Below are 6132 nucleotides of genomic sequence, written 5' to 3' on the forward strand. Positions count from 1 at the left end.
CCGCCCCGCCCTCCCTCCCCTCTCTCCTCTCCCCGCCTCTGAGCCCCACCGCCCGCCGCCAGCCCCGCCGCTCCGGGGCCGTGGCGTGCCCCGTCCCCTGCGCGACCTCTGCACCCCTGCGGTCCAGCCTCAGGACCCCCTGCGGGGAAACATCTGGAGCGACCCCCCCCAGACGCTCCACGTCCTGAGGCTGAAGAACAGCGTTCCCGGAGGGACGCCTTGGTGGGGTGGGGGTGGCGAGGGCAAGACGCGGCCTGCTGGGCCAAGATGGGGAGGCCCACTCAGAAACAGATGATCCGCTGCATTGTCAGGGGAGATTTCAGAACTTCAGAGATGAGGACAGAGAGCAGGGAGAGAGAGATGGACAGAAAAGGAACGAGACAGAGATGGAAACAGGGACAGTCGCTCCCTCTCCTCTTCCCTCCCGCCTTTCCTTTCCTCTTTCCTTCCTTCCTTTCTTCCTACTGCAGATACTGAAGCATGTGCTCGGCCTCGGGCGTGATGCTGGAAGACACTTGGAAACACAGCAGTTACTGTCCCTGTCCTCTCCCTGTCTCAGGGAAGAGAATTAAGCCCTCAGGGGAAACTCCAGCAGGTTGTGGGAACATCTGTCCTCTGCCCCTAAACTAGTACACATGGTCGAAGAAGCATCCTGGAAGAAGGGACATGTGGCTTCTGAGCTACTACCTACAGAAACACAGGAGTGTTGGGTGGAGGTTGTGGTGGGAGGGATGTTTCAGGCACAGTCCTGCAAAGGTCCAGAGGGAAGACAGACAGCAAGAAGTTCCCTCTATCCCAAACGGGTACGGTTGGGGGTTGGGGTTGGGGGGCAGGGTGAAGAAATGGCACTGGGGTCAGCAGGGACCCGTTTGAGGGACAAAGTCACAGGCTGCAAGAGTCAGGAACCATCTGCCAGTGAGAGCCTTCTGGGGTCATGGTAACGAGTCTGGACTTTCTCTTGAGAACCAGAAAAGCCAGTGGACTTCGGACATGCACAGGCTTGCCTGGAGGCCCGGTGCTGCTGCGAGCCTGCCAGTTTTTTCATTCTGAAAGGAGGCCCTGGGGAGGGACTTAGTCCCAGAGTTGGGGGAGGGGGAGACAAACCCATCCTCCTGACCCACCGGGAGAGGCCCTGGCTATTTGAGGGAGGGTGAGTCTGAGGTCAGCAGGGGAGGGGATTGTTGCTGGCTCTGCCCCTGTTTGACACAGGTCCATGTCCTGTGGATAGTCAGAGAGCCAGGCTGTAGAGTGGAGAGCTGGGGAGATGGAAAAACTTGTCTCACTAAAGCCGGCTTGCAAGCTCGTGGCCTGTGGGCTGAATCCAGCCTGAACAGCATTTTGAAACTTGGGTAACTTCATGTAGAAATCTGACTTTCTGGCTTTCTTTTAAAAATGCCCCAAGATCTGGCAGTCCTTGGTGCCAACTTTTCGCATGGCAGCCAGTAGCTGGAGCTCAATCACAGCTGCCCGGTTTAGATGAGGTGTGGCCTTTGGTTTGCCACAGTCCCCACCATTCTCTGTTGCCTCACGTGGGGCTCCGCGTGCTCAGCTGTGCTCATTTACATCACAGGCGCCATTCAGGCTTTGATCATTTCTTAGAAGGCTTTTTAAGACACGGGGGCCTAAACAACATAGCTTTGGGGCTCCTCTGCAGAGAGTAGCTTTGACTGTGCCTCTTTAGAAAAAAAAAATTATTTGAGTAAGATAGAGAATGGGGAGGGGTAGAGGGAGAAGCAGGCTCCCCACCGAGCAGGGAGCCCCACGCAGGGCTTAGTCCCAGAACTCTGGGATCATGGCCTGATCTAAAAGTTGCTTAAGCAACTGAGCCACCCAGGTGCCATGAATGTGCCTTTGATCCCTCTGTGGCTTTGGCATTCCAAGGTGTTCAGTTTAGGCGCCTGGTGCCCATTTAGAGATGGCATCAGCTGCAGAAATGAGGGAGGAGTGGCCGTGCTCCGCAGCGACTCGGGCCTAAGGCGCCTGGAGATCACAGGCTGGGTCTGGTGGTAATGAACTTGTCGGTGACCACATGAGCTCCCTGTGTACCCCTTTCACCGTGCTAATCCTGGTAGCCCCATGTTGGTGCGGTGGAACCACAAAACAAAAGCAACCAGACAAACTTTTGCATGAGAGCCGCCAAGATTTGGAGCTATGTTTGGGACCGCAGCATCTTTTAGGCCATCCTAATACAGGTTAGCGTAAAGGGGTTGTATAGTGGAGAGAACTGTGACCCACCCTCTACCAACAGGATGCGATCAACCCCTAACCCCCAGGATCTGTAGTCAGTGTGTCCTCCTTGGGAAATCCAGCTGGTCCATGAACAGCATGACCCTTGCTTGAACTGTGTGGGTCCACTTGTATGCAGATTTTTTTTTCCATAAATACAATTCAAGACTATAAATGTGTTTTCTCTCCTTTATGATTTTCTTTCTTTTTTTTAAGATTTTATTTATTATTTGACAGGCAGAGATTACAAGTAGGCAGAGAGGCAGGCAGAGAGAGAAAGGAGGAAGCAGGCTCCCTGCTGAGCAGAGAGCCTGATGCGGGTCTCAATCCCAGGACCCCGGGATCATGACCTGAGTTGAAGGCAGAGGTTTTAACCCACTGAGCCACCCAGGCGCCCCTCCTTTATGATTTTCTTAATAGCGTTTTCTTGTCTCTAGCTTCTTTTGTTGTAAGAATATAGCATATCATACATACAAAAGAGCTTCACTTGCTGTTTATGTTATCAGTAAGCCTTCGGTCAACAGACCCAGGCCTGTGGTTGCCAGGCTCGGAAGGTTTGGCTATGCTCTGCTTAAAACTCTTTGCCGACTGAAACCCACTAGGAAAAAAACCCACTTCCTTGCCATGGCCTGGGGAACACTCCCTGACCCGCCATGGCCTCTCCCCTGGAGTCAGGGACCCGGGAGGGGGCAGATGTCCCTCCTGAAGGAGGATAATTCTAGGAAAGCTTATTGACGAAGGGATTAAATCCAAAGCCTGTGGGCGGGGTGCTGGGGAAGCCAGCCCGAGGTACAGCAACCTGGGCCAGAAGCTCCAGGACTGTGGCCACTGCAGGCCCAGAGGGGTGACAGGACGGGGGCGGGGGGGGGGGTCACAGGAAACCAACAGGAGAGAGAACTGCACAGAACAGGTGCCCCAAAAACCTCTCTGGTGTTGGGGAGAGGAGGGACCCAGGAACGAATTCCCTGATCTTGTTCTTTTCTTCCAGCCCTTAGCTGGGCTCCTGCAGCCCAAAGCCAAGGTCACAGAGCTTGGGCCATGCATTCTGGGAAGGGGTGGCGCATAGGGGTGGGCGGTTGGAGCGCCTTCTGCAGGGGCAAACAGAACTCCCAACTCCGTCTTAGAATGTACTTCCTGGACTACCCAACTGACACACCCATCCCTCTTGGCCTGCACACTTCTTTTCTATCAGGTCTCAGCTCAAATGCTGCCTCCTCTATGAAGCCTTCCTGGACTGACCATCCCCCAGAAGGATACTACCCCCCACCCATGTTATTTCCTTCCTGGAAGTTACAATAGCCTTGAAGCAAAGGTGTTACTTTAATTTCTCATTTGTCTCTTGACTCCTGCACTGGAATAGGGTTTTTCACAAAGAAGGTACTATATGTGTCAAATAAACGGTTGAATTAATTAATTATTTTCCCCTAGATGTGGGGACATGGGAAAAAAGGTTCAGTAACCATGGGAGACAGTGATGGGGTGTCCCTGGAGTAAAAGTAGAGGCCAGAAGGAGCACATGAGGGCTCTGAACTGGGTTGTCTCGAAGTCATTTTGGATAACTCAAACCTCTGCGGCTTCTCTTGTGGTAGAAAGGCCAGGACTGTGTCCTGTGTTTTCCCTTCCTGCCACGTGGAGTGAGGTGAGGACAGACCACTTTAGACTTTAGGGAGTCTGAGGGCAGAGTTGTTCATTTGTGACCAAGAGCAGGAGAAAGTTAGGGTAGACATCAGGTAGAACTTCCCAACAGGAGGGAAAAAATGGAATGAGACCTTAAAGTGTCCACGAGGTAGACTGAGACAGTGGCCTCCTTAACCGGCCAACGCAGAAGACAGGCAAGACGGGTTTGACCTTTCGTGGACTAGTCGGGTGGACACAAAGGTCTTCAGATGGCTTAAAGATCCTGTCTGGACAGGGACAGACAAATGGGCCTTTGGCTTCCTTCCTTGCGCTGCCGCCCCTGCCCGTAGTCCCTTGGTTCTCTCCCTACCACGCCGACTTTGAGGTCTCTAAGTCTCTGAGTTATTGCCTCCTCTGGGGCGCCCTCCCTGCCCACCCCCCCTCCCCCGTGGGAGGCTACGATAAGGCTTGAGATGAGGACCAAACCAGGCCCTGACCTATGCCTCCTTTAAAGGCTGAATAGCCGAACCAAAGGCTTAGGTCGATCAAGTCGAGTAGCACTGAGAAAGGGTCTGTGCTCTATTGCGCGCTCACCTATGTGACTAGTAGGTGAGCTAGTCAGATACAGACGATTTGGCCGGGGTCAGAAGTTCTTGGCTGGTCCCTGCTGCCCTTGCACGGGCTATAGACTGCACCACGGTAAGACGGTGCTGTGCTTGCACAAACTATGTCTTGAGTGGCTTTGAAGTCAGTACATCTGGCGCTGGAAGGTCTGCTATTGGTGCTTGGGAAATAGGTGATGGGAAAGCTTGAAGGATTTTCTGTGCATGTTGCAAACTGTTTAGTAATCAGCCAAAAATAGATACTTTTCTTATGAATGTTTCTGTTAGCTGTATAATGCCTCACAGCCTTGAATAAAATGGGCACTGTTGGACACCCTCCTTGGTGCTCCTCCTGCCCCCATCTCTTTGTCTCTTAATTTCTTTTCACCATCCTCTTACCTGGTCGATTTGTCGCGCCGGCCATGACAAGTGGCGCCCAAACGGACTTGAGCACCTTCAGGAGGTGCACGCTTATAGGTAAGTAGTTACCAAAGCCAGGTAAGAGGAGCCTGGTTTTTCAGGGCCGCAACAGGAGTAAAATAACATGGGGCAAGGTCCATCTGCGCAACAAACTTTCTTTTTGACAGCATTGCAGGCCCTAATGAAAAAGCAGGGGTCCAAGGTGACTAAACGAAACTTGCAGCAGTTCTTTGACACTGTTTCAGTGTTATGTTCGTGGTTCCCAAAGGAAAAAAATTGTAAGTTTAGATGCATGGCAAAAAGTGGGCAAAAGATTAAAAATCAATTAAAAATTAGGGGGTCATGTGCTTGCCCTAAAGGAACAATGAAAATTTGGGAGGATATTTGGGAGGCTTTAGATCTGCAACACTCTATAGATTTATCTATAGCCTCTCGGGATCCCCCCTGTGATTTGGTAGTAGATGAGCATGAGGATATAAATGAGCCCTGGGACGCAGATATTCCTCCTCCCTCTCCTAAGTTGATCGCTGCTCTCACTGGTTCACAATCAGACCCTTTAAACGCCCCTGAGGATGGAGTGCCTTTGGGTAACAAATAGAATTAAATTATGAACATCTAGGCCTTAACCAAATAAAATAAAATACTAAAGCATTAAGCACTTGATATAGGTTTATACTTTTGACTTCTTACTACAAAGAAACTAAGAATAAACATTTTTTATACTTAACTGTTTCATAATTTGCCTTCTAAAAAATTCTGTTGTAACTGTTCACGATTGGTTTATATTTTGTCTTCACTAAAGATTAAGATATTTCTAAGAGTGCAAAATTCTGCTCACTGTAAGGCTGGTGGAAATGAGGAAAACAACCCTATATGTAGAAAGTAAGAAATATGTAAGAATGGTTTAAGGAATGAGATCGCATTTTGTTAAAAGTAAAAGAAGGTAATTGTGTCTTAAATGAAAGGTTGTTTGGAAGAAAATGACTTGGGACAAAGCCTGAATACAAAAGCAAGTTGTGAAAGGTTTGTGAGGGGAAATCTTCGGGAAAGGAACTTTAGGTATGGTCAGGACAACATCTAAAGGATCCTCCTCCCTTTGTCTGCAGCATCATTCATGATAGGAGGGAAACCCAGTAAACCCACTCTCTTAGGACTACATGCTTAATAATAATAAAAGAAAAGACACTGATATAGAAAAGCTGGTTGTCTCTCTGTTTAGAAGGGCAAAGTTTTCTTAGGTTAATTAATCTGTTATGGTTGTCTCTTT

The sequence above is a fragment of the Mustela nivalis genome (assembly GCF_964662115.1).
Source record: "Mustela nivalis genome assembly, chromosome: 18".
Taxonomy (NCBI): Eukaryota; Metazoa; Chordata; class Mammalia; order Carnivora; family Mustelidae; genus Mustela; species Mustela nivalis.